Here is an 18,756-nt window from a genome sequence, read left to right as displayed (position 1 = left end):
CCACAAATTTAGCTAGAGATAAATATTTCATGTTATGATTTTTAATTATTTTTTAGCTAGAACATATATTTGCACAAGCACCAAAAAGATAGAAGGAAATGCATTATTATTTTTTTTATTTGATCACCTTTTGACATATATAAAGAACTTGTGTCATCATCATCATCTTACTACCATTATTATCTAATCTCCATTTTGGTATTAGATTTCAGAATTTTGTTTATAAACTCTATAAACACAAAGTGGTGTGTTACAGGGTCACCCATAACAGTTCATCACAGCTGAATTAATTTTTCATAATTTTGTGAGTTGTTAGAATCCACATCCATAGCTTGAAATCTGTCATATTGTCATTATTTACATCACAGAAACTACATATTAGAGAGTGTTTTCTCCTATTAGGAAAGTTAGGTTTTCAATATTTACCAACAAATCACTACAGACACATATGTAAAATAAATTTTTATACTCTCATAGGAAGAATGGCCCTCCAAAAATGTGACCATGCTGTAATTACTGGGACCTGTGAATATTTTACATTACATGACAAAAGGTGCTTTGCAAATGTAATTAAGGTTATGGACCTTCAGATAGGGACTTTATCTTGAATTGTCCGGTAGGCACAACTGAATCCCAAGCAGTTTTAAAAACAGAGGACTTTCTCAGGCTTGGGGCATAGGAGTTAAGACAGAAGGAGGTTTTGGGGTGCCTGGGTGACTCAGTAGGTTAAGTGTCTGACGCTTGGTTTCAGCTCAGGTCATGATCTCCCAGTGGTAAGATGGAGTCTCGAGGCAGCTCTGCACCCAGTGCAAGTCACTCTCTCCTCACCCTCTGCCTCTCCCTGCTACTTGTGAGCCTGTGTTTGCTCCATCTCTTTCTTTCCAAAATAAATGAATAAATATTAAAAAAAGAAAAAAAAAAAGAAAAGACTAGAAAAGAGGGAGGTTTCAGAGAGATTTGGAATGTGAGAAGGACTTGAGTCAGTGTCCATGACCTTGAAGACGAAAAGAGGCCTAAATCAGGTAAAATTGGAGGACTCGTATTTAACTATTTAGCTATCAAGGCCCATGACCTTGAAGATGAAAAGAGGCCTAAATCACGTAAAATTGGAGGACTATAGAAGTTGACTCTAATCCTTATCAAGGGAAATCATTCTTTCAATGGAGAGGAATTTGTTAAATAAATAATTTGGCATTTTCAATACTTTAAAAAATAATTTATATATATATATACATAAATATCTTATAAATTATGTGTTGATATATAAATAAAAATAAATATAAAAATAAACTATATGTTATATATAAGAAATCATTAAATCATATACATATACAAACATACATAAATTATATAAAGGTATATTTATAAATATATACAGTTTATTTTTTATTGACTGTAGACATTTTATTTAAAATATTTGCAGTTTCTAATTAAAAGTTTGTTCTTTTTAATTTCAGGATTATTTTGGATATTAATCCTTAAATTACCAAGAACAAGTCAGTACAACCCACAAACATTGATGAAATAAAAGTGTAACTTTTTTAGAATTGTGTAACATGTTTAACTATTATTTACTCACTAAATGGAACTATACCACCCAGTAAATGGAATTATTATAGACATAAATGCCATGATTTTTATCATTTCTAAGTCTGGAGTTTCTTTGTGCTTTTGACATACCATTAGTTTCAGATTCATAGTAACACATTATCACCTAGAATGGACTGTATTTGAACTTATTTGAATGAATTTAAAATCTTATTTTGAAACATTTCATAGGTTGTTAAAGCAACCTATGTTATGAACCTTGTTCATGAGCAAGAGTTCCCCCAGTCCTCTTTCGTGACAAGACCAAAGAACCTGGATGATGTTAATCTAGAAGGACATTCACAGCTCATGAAAGAATCATCGCTGCTAATCAAATCAGAGAGAAAACCCACCACTCTGCACCACTGGAGACATTTCATGTACTGAATATTTCATAAGAAGGGGGCTCTAGCTGAAGCAGAAATTCTCAACAGCTTCAGGTTGCGTGCAAATATTTACTTAAACATTCTAGCACCGTCCAATTGGTGTGCAGCAACAACACCAGTGAGTCTGGAGTGATCCTTATAAATTATGGTAATTACACATGACATGATTCTTGCTAGGTCACAGCAGTTTGCCTTGGTCCCTCTTGCTTTGCCAGCAATTCCCCCACTTGCATGACTAAGTGGGCAGGGTGCCATAGGAAATCGGATGCAAACACAATGACAAATGTCTGTTTTGACTGCTTAACTTAAACTCAGTTGTTGAATTACAAAAATATCAAAAACAATCAAGGACTGACACTAAGCTCTTGAGTCAGGAGAATTGGTGTGGAGGTAGAACTTGAAAGCTTTGGAAAAGACTATTCCAGGTTGTCAAAATTTCCAACAACTCTTTGTTACAATGACACACAATACCCCACTACGTTTTTCTCCACACATTTAACATCTTTGCCTCTACCTGTGTATAGAAAAGTTCAAAGATTCTTAAAAAAAAAAAAATCATTTTTATTGTTTTTAATGATCATTTTTGCAATGTCCTGATGAGTTCTTTGAATGTTGAATTTAGTCAAGGATTAAAATATGAATAATTATCTAGGAATGAAGCATAGTAACTGAAAACAGTTGTAAGTTTGATAAGAAATCCATTTGCACGAATATTGACCAACCAGTCCATACTTTAAACATGGACAATGAACATTACTTCTTGATGCTTTCTCAAATTTTAAAATTTTCTTTTTTTATCATTGTGTTTTCCCTCTATTCTCAGAGTATCAAAATAAAGTTGTCTATTAGTTCTTTATTTTTACAAGTGAAGCTGGGTTTCCTTTTAACCTTTACATATATCCTAGTATCCTGTAATTTAAGTCTTCTTATTCGAAGTAGAGTCTAAAAATGGGTTTCCAAGTATTAGTAAAAGGACTGGTAAGTGAACAGGGCAGAAGGAGAAAATAATGTAGTAATTAGTTTACTGTGTTAAATATCAAAGGTATAATAAATAAGGCAAATAACAAAGTGTTTGATACGTGAGAAGCATTTAAAAAGTGAAAATTTCTGTTACTTTGCTGCACATGAAACTCCCCATGAATGCATAAATGGGGGTATTAATTGGTAGTTCTCATTGATGGTATATATCCTATTTATTAAAAGTAAAAATTGAAACTAGAAAAATGGAAACACTGGAAATAAACTAGAGGGAAAATAAAAATCAAACTCTCAAATTTAAGGTGTATGTAATTTATAAGAATAGAGTACATTATGTTAAGCAATACAAGTCAGTCAGAGAAAGACAAATACCATATGATTTCACTCATATATGGAACTTAAGAAACAAAACAAATAAGCAAAGAGAAAAAAGAGCTAGAGAGAAGCAAACCAAGCAACAGACTCTTAACTGTAGAGAAAAAACTTATGGTTACCAAAGGGGAGGTGAGTAGGGGGATGAATGAAATAGGTGATTGGGATTAAGGAGTGCATATGTGATGATCACCCAGTGTTGAACATTAGTGTTGAATCACTAAATTGTACATCTGGAGCCAATATAATATGGTGTATTACCTGGAATTTAAATAAAAACTTTAAAAAAGAATAGATTTCTATATTAAAGAATTTTTTTTTAGCTTCAAATGAGAAATCTAATTTGCCCTGACTTGTTTCTGTTCTTGAATATCAGATGTGACTGAACATGGTGTGACATGTGAAGGTGTAAATTACAATTAAACAAATTATTCTCTTGTGGCTATGGCAAGTATTTTGCAGCAGATCGAGGCTCCCAATGAGAGCAACTATGCCTGATCTATAAATTCATTTAAAATGTCATCTATTGAATGCCTCACAGAGCTTCCAAGGCAGCAGGAATTGAAGATTAATGTTCTAGTAGACAAAGAAAACTCAGGATTACATCATCCCCATTGAATTTAGGGAACAGAGTTTGATGTTAGAAGTGTACCTGACCAGCCATAGAACTCTGCATGGATGTTAGTACTCTTCTCCTGTGTATGCTATCCTTAAGTGAGGGAGGGTTTTATGGTCACTTCCTAGAAAAATTGTTAGGTCATAAGCAGACCTTATGTGTTAAATTTACTCAAGAACTCTAATATATCTAAGCTACTGGGTTTCCCTATCTAAAAATATATCAGAAAATTTTTGTCATTTCACTGCTTTTATCATAGCCAATTACAGCTTCCTATTTCTTCTACTTTGGTTAGAGTTCCTTACAATTGATTCTCACATATATTCCTCAAGTTTCTGTAAATATTATTTGGTGAAAGTTTTGAGATTCTTTTTGCATGCATTGTACCTCTCATGGGTCATATTTTGTAACTCACCCTTCACTGACTAATTGACCCTTCAGTTGAGTCTGTGAGTCTAGCAATGAAGTATGATAGGGTTTTGTTCTTATTAGGCTCAACAGTTCCTTACAAGGCAGCTACTTCAGCTACTATATATTCTACAGGCAAAGCAAAACTAACCTCTTTAAACAGGGAAGAAAGGGATGTTTCTAGGAGCAATGTTGAGAGTTTCATTGTCCCCAGCTTCAGCTGATTCAGCCCATATAACCCTACCCCAATTTTTAGTGTCTCACTTTTCCCAAAGTTGTAAGTTTTAAAATAAGGGACTCTGTGAGATTAAAAATCAGATTTGCTTTTTAAGTAAGTCATCCACCAATATGAATAGGTTATGGACTTGGTTTTCAGAAATCATATCCTTAAGCTACAGGAGAAAAGGGATTTTGCCATTGTATTTTTGTTGTTTTATATCATTTTTTAAATGGTCAGTTATAGAGGATTTTATGTTCCTAATGCACATGTTGAGTCAGTAATTTAAAACAATGGACTCACTTTTTTTTGCCTAGATTCTTCAGGACACTTAGAACCTACCAAACAACTCCATTATACTCAGTAATTTTACTAAATTATTTTATGGCAGAAAATATTTGGTCACCCAATGCTTTGTATTCTGTATGTGGTTGACTATAGGTGATAATTTGAGTAATTCCTTTGCCACCACATTCTGTAGATTACCAATGTCCCCTTTTCATTGAAAACATGGCTATCCCTGTCTTTAAAAGCAAATCAAATATCTAATTTCACTTAACCCAGTCTTAAATTACTTTTCTTCTAAAACAAATTCTAGAAGCAATTTTAAAATCTTTCTTCTCTAGCCATTGTTATTTTAATACTCTCTGCCCTTCATTCTTTCTACACAATATCCTTTGGACATACACTGCAACTTACATCCTTATGACTCTCACTGTATCACTAAACTTGTTTTGGAATTCTAGGAAAATGTATCTAAATACTTACAATATTCATTTTATGTATTTGTATCTTAGGCATTTCAAATCAATATATATAATCTTAAACTCTTTGCCTCATCCTACAATTTTGCTATTTTTCTCAGTGTTGCAAATCTTAGCAAATGATATTATCATTCCTTCATTTATGAAGGTCTGAAATCTTCATTATCCATATCTCTTTTCCTTATATCCCAACCCCTTTCCAATCAATCACTGAGACTTACCTAGTCTCTCTTCTAAATAAATCTCTAATCTTATTATCTCTCTCATTGTCACAGTCTCAAACTAGTACAGAAAATAATCATCATACTCTTGAATTACTGAGCATCATAGTTTTATAGTTTTAATAATCTGAATTAAGCATCATAGTTGCTTCCTATTGTTCTGTGATTATATACCTCATATGAAGAAAGAATGGCATTTGTCTAACCTAAGTCTCATTGCTTTGTCTAAAATACATAGCTTCTAACAATGCTCATAGTAAAGCTGGAATGCTTTATGCTCCATCACAAGACACTTCATGACATAGACCAACTTATCAGTGTTATCTTTTGCAACTAGCTTCTATTTTTTGCAATCTGGTTATATAGGTACAGTAAATAATATTTTGAGCCAATAATAGTACTTTATTTGCCCAGTTAATTCTCTTACTGATTGTTCTTTCTCTATCCCTCATGAAGCAGTGAATTCTCTCTCATCTCTCATTAACATTTATATATATACATACATATGTATATATATAAAATCTATATATTATATATAAAAACAAAGACAAATTCTTCATGTTCAGTATCAAATAGTTTCTTGACTCTTATAATAGACATAACATTCTTAGAAATATGGGACTTCAGAGGCACTTGGGTGGTTCAGTTGGTTTAACATCTGCCTTTGGCTCAGGTCCTAATACCAGGGTCCTGGGATGGAGGCTCAGGTTGGGGGGGGGGTGTCTCTGCTCAATGGGGAGTCTTCTCCCTCTCCCTCTGCCTGCTGCTCCCCCTACTTGTGCTCTCTCTCAATCTCTCTCTCTCTGTCAAATAAACAAATAAAAATCTTTAAAACAGAAAAAAAAATAAAAGAAATTTGAGACTTCAATGACAAGATCTAGTTTTATGGTTTTTATCTTTTTGTGTGTGTGTGTGTGGTGGTGGTAATGGTGGTGAGGTGTATATGTGTGCATATGAAACAAAGGTCATGATCAGGTCATGATCTCAGGGCCATTGGATCAAGCCCTGGGTCAGGTTCCATGTTAGGCATGGAGCCTGCTTCAGATTCTCTCTTTCCTTCCCCCTCTGCTCTCCCTTAATCTCTCTCTCTCTTTCTTTCTCTAAGAAAAACAACTATGTGTTATGTGATAATACGATTTCATAGCTTTATATCTTGTTAAGCTACTATAACCAAAGCTTAAATGATTGGATTCAGTACATACTATGATGAAAGTTTCCAGCCATATGTTCTGAAATGACCTTATTCAAAATTTATATTAATGATTTATATAAAGACATAGGCTATATGGCAATAAGATACACAAATGGCACCAAACAGATGCATCTGGGATAGGTACAAATGCTCTTTGTGACAACATAAGAAAAAAAAAAAAAATAAAACAAAAGCACAGCAAACAAAAATTGTTCTAAAACACAAGGAAAAGATCAATTCAAATAGTAAGATTGCACTCCAGGAGAATAAATGTAAACTCTAATACTTTGCTTATAATAATGCATTGATTACATTAAGAATGATAGTTAATGACACTGAAACAATCCTTGCAACAGTTAGTTGGTTAATGATCCTTTTGGGATTATGACTTAGCAATACTGCACACCTGTTTTTAATTATCTGCCTTAATTTTGCAGGAAATATCACCAGGGCTGACTTTGGTCTCACATCATCCTCTAACAAAAAGAATAGAGCACCCGTGTAACCCCTGAGTTATTAATCTGTTGGTAAGGGCTCTACTACCCATCCAGGTCTATTTCTAATTAGATGGAGGACTACTCTTAATTGTTCTTTCTACCTCAAGGCTGTTACATCAGAATCAGAGCCTTGTTATTCATTGGATTATTTCCTTCATTGCCCATTTAGATTAATAGAAGACACAGGGCCAAATATTTTACACTTCTTTGGGGAAAAAAATCAAAGCATATTCCTTTGAGGTCCTGTTAGTCAATAACTTACCCTTGAATCACAGTAATGGAAAGCATATAAAAATCTAATCATAATTTCTAAACAACTGCTTTGTTCTTTCTTAGGGGAAAATATATTAAATTATTATGTTAGAGATTTTCTTAAACAATTTCATACCTTTTGTTTGTGCATGCTTCTCATGTTAGGTAAAAGGATTACAAACAGAAAAGAACTTTCACATACAGTGTGTGTTTTCCAGTACGATTTTAGAAAACAACAGTTAGAATTGCAAGTGATGGTACTTCCCTACCCCCATATTATTCAATTTTCTAACCTGTACAACCCATCATTTTCTTGGACTATCAAGAAGTGATACACAGTGAAGAGAACTTTCTCATCCCTAGCTGCATTCTTTTGTATGGGTCAAAGGAATTTACAATAGAAACAAGCCTCTCCCATTGGGAAGCTATTTACAAATAACACTGACATTGTACCACAGGAAAACAGAATCACTGGTTGCAACATGCTTGAGGCAGGCATTTTGTTATTGTCAACCAGTTACCAAGGACAATTTTTTGATCTAAGAGTGTACACTGCACATATACACACCCATACACATGTATCACAATTTTATATTCTCCCATGTAGAGATTTACAATACAGTCATAAAGTCACATTTCATTCAATTTGTAAGAAAAATAGCATACACTTTGGGCCTAGACTATTAGATTATTTAAATTGCCTTTTTTTTTCCTTTTTTTAAAACAGCTTTATTCAAGTATAATTAATATATTTAAATCTTAATATTTTTACTAAAACAGAATATGGAAAATGTGAAATAAATATCAATTCAATATGAAAAATATATTTTTGTAGGTTTTTCCAATTGCCTTTTATATTTCTGGAAACAAAATGGAATGTCTGAGAAATATAGTATGTCAGCGTGCTCCCAATTATTATAAGAAATTTTTTTTTTGCTAGGAATCAAGTGTCCATCAAATTTATGGACTTAAAAAGTATTTATTTCATTCTGAATACCTGCACCCTTAGCTTCTTCCCAGGATTACTAACACTCAATAACTGTAGCCTATTAGAAAATATATACAAAGTTCTATTAGTCCCAAAGATCTACCATCTACAGGTCTGTTTAAAGTAATTGAGTAAATATGCTCTACTTTTATTTACAAAGATCTACTACTATGTTCTAGAAGTTGCAAGACCTTTATGGGGAAATGCTAGCCTATTGTTTTACGGATACTGAACTAATGATAGAATTACATGATAAATCACATGCATTACGTAAGCATATGATTATGCAATGAATCATAACCCACCTGTCTCTTATTTGTACCAATTTATTGTAGTCGCATGCACTTTTTAAGCCCATTCTAAACTTCCACATATTTGAAAGCCATTATGATCCTTTAATTGTTCATTTTCTTTTCTTTTCTTTTTTTAAGATTTTATTTATTTATTTGACAGAGAGAGATCACAAGCAGACAGAGAGGCAGGCAGGGAGAGGGGAGGAAGCAGGCTCCCTGCTGAGCAGAGAGCCCGAGGCAGGCTCCATCCCAGGACCCTGAGATCATGACCTGAGCCGAAAGCAGAGGCTTTAACCCACTGAGCCACCAAGGTGCCCCTAATTGTTCATTTTCTTGAGACTAAACCAATCTTCTTCAAGTGGTCCCCACTTTGTCAGATTTCCTTACTTTTGCAAATTTTAACCCAACTTCTCTCTGTGGCCTGTCATTTTTTAATACTCTGCTCAAAATTTGTTTTGTGGAACTTAAGTCTCCAGTGCTGCTGACAAACAAGGAACACAATGGATTCATTAGCTACTCTCTATTTCAGTTTCTGTTTCCATTAATTTTGGTCCAATCAAGGATCCCCTGCTGAAGTTGATATAAACTGCTGTTAATTTAGATATCTTTTATGCTTTGCATGGTGTATAGCTAATTTTTCACTAAATAGAGTATTTCATATTTATCACAATTATTCTTCATTCTGCTGATCAAGGCTGTTTATTTTAGATGTGTTTATAGTATTTATATATAGCATATATATGTGAATATTGATGCAAATATTCACTTAATATTTCATCTCTGAACATTTTATTTTTTCATTTGTCAGAGAGAAAAAGAAAACACAAGCAGGGGGAGATGCAGGCAGAAGAAGCAGCAGGCTCCTGCTGAGAAAGGAGCCTCAAAAGGGAGTCAATTCCAGAACCCTGAGATCATGACCTGAGCAAACGCAGATTCTTAACCAATGGAGCCACCCAGGCATCCCTCTGAACAGTTTGTATAACCTTCAAGTTGGATAGATAAACTTCTATAGTTTTGAACTAGTGACTGAGAGATTTTTTGATCAGGTCAGCTCTGGGCTCTGTGATACACTACTAGAGCTCTAGTCAAAATTACATCATATCATGGTATCTGAACATAGTTAATCATGAAATCTGAAAAAAAAACCCACACTGTATTCAATTTTTCAATATCTGCCACCATTTCTCTAGTGTGTAAAAGAAATTTATGTTTGGATGTCCTTGCTTTTATGTATCTGGGTTAATAATGGTAAGGAAAAGCAAGCTTTTTATCCTCATCTAATCTGTAGAGTAGTAATAATGTTCATTTTACATGAATTAACAGTATTTAGTGAGTAACTGTTAATAAAACTCAGAACCCATAGAAAAGTAAGCATTTGATATGCAGGATATTATAAGCTTCATCTCTCCTGAAATAATTTAAAATACCATAGCCCTCATTATTAAAATATGAGTTTAAATTCATACGGTATATCTGTGCTAGTCTAATTATATCAACATTAAGCTAAATAATATCACACATACATATAGATATTTTTAATTAAGAGTTGGGAAAAGCAGATGGAATTTATTAATTAAAATGTGGTTGTAGGCAAGTTTTATTAAATTAATATAGATAGCTATTTTTATAATACTGGTACCACTTTTAAATGACTTAACTCGTAGTAATTTGCTAATATTTTCTTTAACTTATAGAGAATTTCTTTATGCTTCAGTGATACTGAAAGGCGTTAATCTTTCTTTTGAAATATAATATTGATGTTATTGAAGTCAGTATGAAATCATTTCCACATTACTTTTTTAAATATTGGTGATGATAGAAATAAGTTTATTCAATAGGTGGTTTTAATTAGAATTCATAATTTAATAATGTATGCACACATATATTCAAGCAGTGTGTTTTCAAAAAGGATCATTATTTCCAACAAGTATGATATACTAGGAACAGATTTTAATGACAAATCACAAGTGAAAATCCAAAATTATTTGATATTCAAATTGACTTAGAACAGAAAAACAAGGAAATAATACTATTTCCAAAGACAGTTATGTATGATTGCAGCCCAAATATTGTATTAATGGTCATATATAAATGTTAATAACCTTAAAATGCATTGTTCTGATGTTCTTGAAAAGAAGAGTTCTGAAAAATAAAGTTTAATAGAGAGTTCATATGGTCCTGGCATAATGTTCTTGAAGATTGTGAAAAATGCAAGACTAAATAATTTTTCTTTTCTTTTTTAAATCAGCTTTAGTGAGGTATAATTGATACACAGAAAACTGCACATGTTTAATGTATATAATTTGATGAGTTTAGACATATGCACATACCAGTGATACTACTACTACTATCAAGTAATAAACATACTCATCACCTCCAAAAAGTTTCCTCATGTCTCCTTAAGAATCCTTAACATGAAACCTGCTAATCAAAATTTTAAGTGCACAATATTGTTTTGTTAACTATAGCCATTATGTTGTGCAGTAGATCTCTAGAAGGTCTTCATTTGCTGGAGTTTTATTCTGATTGAACAACTCCATCCTCCTCCCCGCCCCCCACCTCCCTTCAGCTCCTAACAACCACCATTCTACTCTTTGCATCTAGGACTTCGGCTATTTTAGATTCCACATATAAGGGAGATCATACAGTTGCTATCCTTCTGAAAGTGGTTTGTTTCACTTAGCAAAATGTTCTCCAGTTTCATCCACATTGAAGCAAGCGGCAGGATTGCCTTCTTTTTTAAGGCTGAATAACATTAATTGTATGTATGTATCACTTTCTCCTTATCCATTCTTCTGTCCATGGAAATTCAAGATGTTTCCACATCTTAGTTATTGTGAACAATGTGAAAAATAACATGGGGTTGCAGACATCTCGTTGAGATCTTGATTGCAATTGTTTTGAATATGTACCCTGAAGTGGGAATGCTGGATCTTATGGTAGTTCTATTTTTAATCTTTTGAGGAACATCCATACTATTTTCCATAGTAGCTGTGCTATTCTACATCACCACCCACAGTGTACAGGGGTTCCAATATCTCTATATCCTCACCAACACTGAATATCTCTCTCTCTTTAATAGCAGTCCATTATAAAATATTTATGTATTAGTAAAAGTAGCAGGCAATATAAAAAAGTATGAACAGTTCAAGCAAAAGTATAGATAAAAATAACAGTGCTGACAACTTGCAAATTAGTTGTTTGTTGTCATGGGATTTCATGTTAGTTAATGCTTGTGAAAAGTCTGGACAAGTAGTCTTGTAAGTGTATGTACAAATAAAAAAAAATTCTCCTGTTGAAAATAAGGGAAAAGACTACTTCTGCTCCCTGTTTTAGGAGCATTTGCTTTAGAAAAGACCTAATTGTAAGCTCTCTCTCTGCTTGAAATGTATGTAGATCTTTTTAAAAGCTAAATAATCCTCTTAACAACTTTTAGAAGCAGAAATGGCTTTTTCAAGGACCTAAGAACTGTGTATTTGAAATGTAATCATCAGTGATGATAGCCCCTCTCTTTTCCAATTTCTGTGGAAGCTAAGAGCCTAATTCCCACAGGGATTTTCTCCACATTGTAAATGACCTCCTGTTATGAAGATATAAGGAGTTTATTTCTCCTTTGGATAAAGTCAATTAGCTATACAGAAGGATATCCCAATTGCCAAGGAAATTTAGGATGAACTATGTGTAACAAATTGTGCTGTCAAGCTCTTTTACTTGGGGATCACTTGTTTATCATGAGAACATGTACATAACAGGTTGCATTTGCTTGGCTGTATAAAAGGAGATTTTGTTCTACTTTGCAATCTCTTTAGTGGACTGTTTTGATGTGCATGACATTCTGGTTTAAAGCTTTTTCAGTACGGAAACTTTCCTTTGCCTCTGTGGAGAGGTTTTCTGGATTGAGAAGAGATCTTTTTTTTTAAATTGCATTTCCCCAAAAATCCCCACCTGTGAATTGTGATGAAGCTTCAGATGCTAATTTGTAAGGTGAATGACCTCTTATTCAATGATCTCTTTAAAAATTATTCTTTACCTTGTTTTCTTTTCTTCTAAACATTGGAAAATGCATTATAAATATGAAAATATTCCCTAATGTTATAATCTTTTTTTTACTTTTTTGAATGAATAAAGTAATAACATTTATTAATTGCAGAAAATTTATATTTCTGTCATTTGTAAAACAGTTGATACATATACCTTCCAATTAGATTTTCAATCATCATGTTGTTAAAACAGAGACATCACACAGTTTAAGCATGATGTATCTAAAGTGAATACAAAATGCTCAGCATAAAACATTTAAAAATAATCCATACTATATTACAATTACTTAAAGTACATCACTTATAACAATTTGCTTTTTTGTTTTTTTCCATTCTAAGGTTTATTACTGTTTTGCTAACAGAACTTGGTATATTAATATACATGATTTTTATATGCATTTAGGACCGAAAACCATTGCAAGTTCACATAGCAGTTCTTCAGAAGCAAATTATGGATACGTATAAACAATGTTGAATAAGATAATAAAGTTTAAAACTTCTAAAAGTGGGAATTTCCAAGGTAAACTTTAATCTGTTAATTTGCAATTTAAGAAGAATATATGCATTAGAATTGCTTGATTTGAGAATAGTGTATTCATTCCTTTGAAAATCACACAACTTTCTTATCTTGTCATAAGTGAGTTAACGCCTTTTAATTTAGAGTCTTCTGTATCCTAAAAGAGAATATATTACTTAAAATCTTTGACATTGTAAGTGCAGGGTTTTTTTTGTTCTCTCATTTTGTAACTTCATGCCTACTGATATTACAGAAAAAGTCTATTCAAAATATGCCAGAGGAAATTCAGTGGAAAAAAGAAAGAGAAGAAAAAAAAATCAAATTTACCCTTGCATTTTTTTTTAATGGAGATTCATGTTCTTTTATATTTTTCTTTCTTTCTACCTCCCATGATGGTCAAAAGGTAAGATTTTATGTTTTTATAAAATAAAGTGGTTTAGTATAGTAGTTTAATTCCATTTTTAATTTTCTAGATGATCACCATATATACAGTGAATGTAAATATTAAAATTGAATTTAGAAGAGGATTAAGATGATGAAGGAGTAGGGTGACCCTAAGTTTGCTTCTTCCTTGAACGTAATTGAATAAATATCAAACCATTCTGAACACCCAAGAAATCACTCAGAATTCTTCTAGAACAAAGCTGTATGTCTACAAAGAGCAGAAATGACCCATGGAAGGTAGGAACTGTGAAGAGTTGGTTTGTGGAAAAAAAGAGCTGTGGGCACTATAGAAGGGAGGTAGCCCTGATAGTGGAGACAGTAGCAAGAGAAAATGAAATAGAAAAAGAGTGAAAACACACCTAGAGGACTCCACAAGAAAACTGTTCTCAAAACCATTGACTAGGAAAAAGGAGAGGGTTTCAAAACCTCCAGTCTCCTTATAAACAGAGCACAGAGTCTGAAGCTTTGGAGGTCAGCACCATAGCCAGGGTCAGGCCTGACAGTGCTCTGGCAGGGAAGCAGAGCAGAGCCTGGGAGCAAGCAGCCCAGTATGATGATTGCCTGAGTTGTCAGGAGAGGAGCAGTTCCCCCGTTCCGAGTGCATTTGGTAGAGGTGGTATGACATCTATATGGGCAAAAGACCCTGCACCCTCCATTGAGATGTCCCATTCACCAGTATTGGAACAAAGATGTTGGCTGAGGTCACCAAACCCTGGTACCAGCTGTATGTTTTTACTTACCATAAATTCCAAACAGCTGTGTGATTGCACAACTGTTTTCTGGGAGAAGATAGCACCAGCCAAAGCACAGTGAAACCCTCCCCCTCTCAGGGGATCAGCATATATCTGCACCATAGAGCTCTCTGAAGTGTGGGATTTTGAAACACAGTTGTACCTGAGATAAAACACAGGAGTGTTGCACTGCTTGGCAGGTGACAGCTTGGTCAAGGACAGGATGAAGGCCAGGATCTGACAGAAGCTGGAAAAACAGGAAGGGTGATTGTTTGCCTGTCTGTGAGGGCTGTCTGAGGAGTAACAAGGACTAACTTCCTGTTCCAGAAGTGAGAGAGCTGAGAGAGGCCATTTCCATCCTTTGCCCATCAACACTGATTGACCTTAGTGAGCTAAACAGCACCAAGTGGACAAAGGAGACCAGACCAAGCCCCGCCCCTCTGTGCCCAGCAGGTGCATCTCCACTAAGGCAAGTTCACCTTGAAAATTGGAGCAGCAGACTCCTCCCCAAGAAGACCAGCCTCTTATAGGCAACAAGTCTACTGATCATAGAGTGCTGCCAAGCTTGAGTTCTAGGAAAAGCAGGATTTAGCTTCCTTTGGGTTTGTTTGCTTGTGTTTTTTTGTTTGTTTGTTTTTATTTTTGTTTTTGCATACAGAAAGCAATTTTTTTAATTTTATTTTTTATTCTATTTTTTTAATTTTTAATTTTATTTATATTCTTTTTTTCTATCAAGCTTCTCTTAACAAGCAGACCAAACACACCTAGATTCTAGCTTATTTTTAAAAAATTTTTACATTTAAATTTTATTTTATTTTGCTCTCTCTGTTTTTTTTTTTTTTTTACCTCCAAAATGACAAGATTGAGGAATTCACCCAAAAAGAAACATCAAGAAGAAATGATGGTCAGGGATTTAATCAATATAGATATAAGTAAGATATCTGAACTAGGTTTTCTAAGAACAATTATAAGGATACTGGCTGGACTTGAAAAGCATAGAATACACTAGAGAATTCCTCACTGCAGAGATAAAAAAAGCTAAAATCTAGTCAGGCCAAAATTAAAAATGCTACCACCAAGAGGTAAACTTAAATGGATGCCATAACAATGAAGATGGATGAAGCAAAGGAACAAGTCAGTGATATAGAAGAAAAAATTATGGAAAATAATTTTCCCTGAAAAGAACAGGGAAACAAGGCGATGAATCAGGAAGGCAAACTTGAAGAACCCAGTGACTTATTAAAATATAACATTCATATCATAGGTGTCCCAGAAGATGAAGAGAGATAAAAAGGGGCAGAAGGGTTTTTTGTTTGTTTGTTTGTTTAAGGAAATTATAGCTGGAAACTAACCTAACCTGGGGAAGGATATAGACATCAAAATCCAAGAATCACAGAGAACTCCCATTAAATACAACAAAATCTGGACATTGCCAAGACATATCATAGTCAAATTCACAAAATACACAGACAAGGAAAGAATGAAAGCAGTAAGGGGGAAAAAAAGTCCTTAACCTACAAGGAAAACAGATCAAATTCACAGCAGATCTATTCAGAGAAACTTGGTAGAAGAGAATGGCAGGATATATTCAACATGCTGAATGTGGAAAATATGTAGCCAAGAATATCCAGCAAAGCTGTCATTCAGAATAGAAGAGATAGAGTTTCCCAAACAAACAAAAATTAAAGAAGTTAGTGACCACTGAGCCATCCGTGCAAGAAACATTAAGGAGGACCTTTGAGTGGGGAGGGGGGGGGGGAAAGACCAAAAGTAACAAGGAGGAAAAGGAAAAGAGAACATAACCAGAAACACCAACATTTGAGGTAACACAATGGCATCAGTTCACATCTTTCAATAATCACTCTGTAAAAAGACTCAATCAAAAGACATAGGTTTTCAGAATAGAAAAAGGAAAAACAAGACCCACCGACACAGGAGACTCATTTTAGACCTAAAGACATAGATCAGGAGATTGAAAGTGAATGGAGGGAGAATAATCTATCATGATAATGGGTGCCTAAAGAAATCCAGAGTAACCATATTACTATCTGACAGACTAGATTTTGAACTAAAGACTGCAACAAGAGATGAAGAAAGGCATTATATCATAATTAAGGGGTCTATCCATAAAGAAGATATTATAATTGTAAATATTTATGCCCCAACTTGAGAGCACCAAAATATATAAATCAATTAATAACAAACATAAAGAAATTCCTTGATAATAATACATTAATAGGGAACCTTAACATCTCACTTAACAGCAATAGACAGATCATCTAAGCAGAAAAGCAACCAGGTAAAAATGGCTTTGAATGATACTCTGGACCAGATGGACTTAACAGATACATTCGGAACATTTCATCCTAAAGCAGAAGAATGCATTCTTCTTGAATGCACATGGAACATTCACCAGAATAGATCAGATACTGGGTCACAAATCAATCCTCAACACGTCAGATCACACCATGCGTATTTTCAGACCACAGCCCTGTGAAACTAGAAGCCAACCACAAGAAAAAATTTGGAAAGACCACAAACATATGGAGGTTAAAGTACATCCTACTAAAGAATGAATGGGTTAGCCAGGTATTAAAGAAGAAATTAATAAGTACATGGAAGCAAATGAAAATGAAAACATAGCAGTCCAAAACCTTTGGGATGCAGCAAACACAGTCCTCAAGAGGAAGTATATTGCAGTACAGGCCTACCTCAAGAAGCAAGAAAAGTCCCAAATACACAACCTAACCTTACACCTAAACAAACTAGAAAAGGAACAGAAAATAAAGCTTAAGGGCACCTGGGTGACTCAGTGGGTTAAAGCCTCTGCCTTCAGCTCAGGTCATAATCCCAGGGTCCTGGGATCAAGCCCCGCATCGCATCGGGCTCTCGGCTCAGCGGGGAGCCTGCTTCCCCCTCTCTCTGTCTCCGCCTGCCTCTCTGCCTATTTGTGATCTCTGTCTGTCAAGTAAATAAATAAAATCTTAAAAAAAAAAAAAGAAAAGAAAGCCTAAAACCAGGGAAAGAAAGGAAGTAATAAATATTAGAACAAAAATAAATGATATAGAAACAAACAAAAAAACAGAACAAATCAACAAAACTAAGAGCTGTTTCTTTGAAAGAGTTAATAAAATTGATAAACTTCTAGCCAGACTTATGGACAAGAAAAGAGAAGACCCCAAATAGATAATATCACAAGTGAAGAAATAAAAATAATTATAGGAGAATATTATGAAAAAATATATGCTAACAAGCTGGGCAACCTGGAAAAAATGGACAAATTCCTAGAAACATATAAACTATCAAAACTGAAACAGGGAGAAATAGAAAATTTGAACAGATCAATACCCAGCAAAGAAATAGAAATCAAAATTTGAAAAGGAAAAAAAAAAGTGAATATACATACTAAAAGAAGGTGAAATTATTCCTTGAGGAATGTTTTTTTCCCAAAGAAACACTTAATAGAGATTTGAAACAAATGCTGGTTTTAAAGCACTTCAGCTTGTCTATCCAAGCTAATATTTAAGAAGTCTTACAAACTTTATAGTCTTTCTTTTTAGTAAGAAAAATGTTTATAAATTTGGATTGATTTTCTTTGTTTTCTGATTGTGGTTTTCAGCGTGGCCTTACGTCTTCCCTTTAAGATATTTTGTCTCTTTCTGGCAGTATGTTTTATTATGCACAGTCAAGAGATATTAATAGCATTATTAAAGCAACTTAAAAATATCATTTGCCACTAAAATTTTTATCCTTTTGTGATATGTGGAACTTAATCTTGGTTATCTGTTCATAACTGAAGCAAATCAAAACCACAATGAAATATTACCTCCCAACTGTTAGAATGGCTACTATCAAAAAGACAAAAAATAACAAGTATTGGCAAGAATTTGGAGATATTGGAAATCTTGTACACTATTGGTGGTCATTATAAAAAACAGTATGGAAGTTCTTCACAAAAATTAAAAGATAGGATTACCAAATGATCCAGAAATTCTCCTTCAGGGTATATAACAAAAGCTAATGAAATCAAGGTCTCAAAGAGATATCCATACTATCATAGTCATTGCAGCTTTATTCATAATAGCTGATATATGGAAATAACCTAAATATCCACTTCCAGAAAAATTGATGAAGAAAATGTGATATATGTATATCATATATATATATTGGAATATTATGCAACCTTCAAAGAAATGGAAATCCTGTTGCAAGTGTGCAACTAATAGATTAACCTAGAGAACATTCTAAGTAAA

Source organism: Martes martes (assembly GCF_963455335.1).
Source record: "Martes martes genome assembly, chromosome: 1".
Classification (NCBI taxonomy): domain Eukaryota; kingdom Metazoa; phylum Chordata; class Mammalia; order Carnivora; family Mustelidae; genus Martes; species Martes martes.
This window is presented reverse-complemented; position numbering follows the sequence as displayed.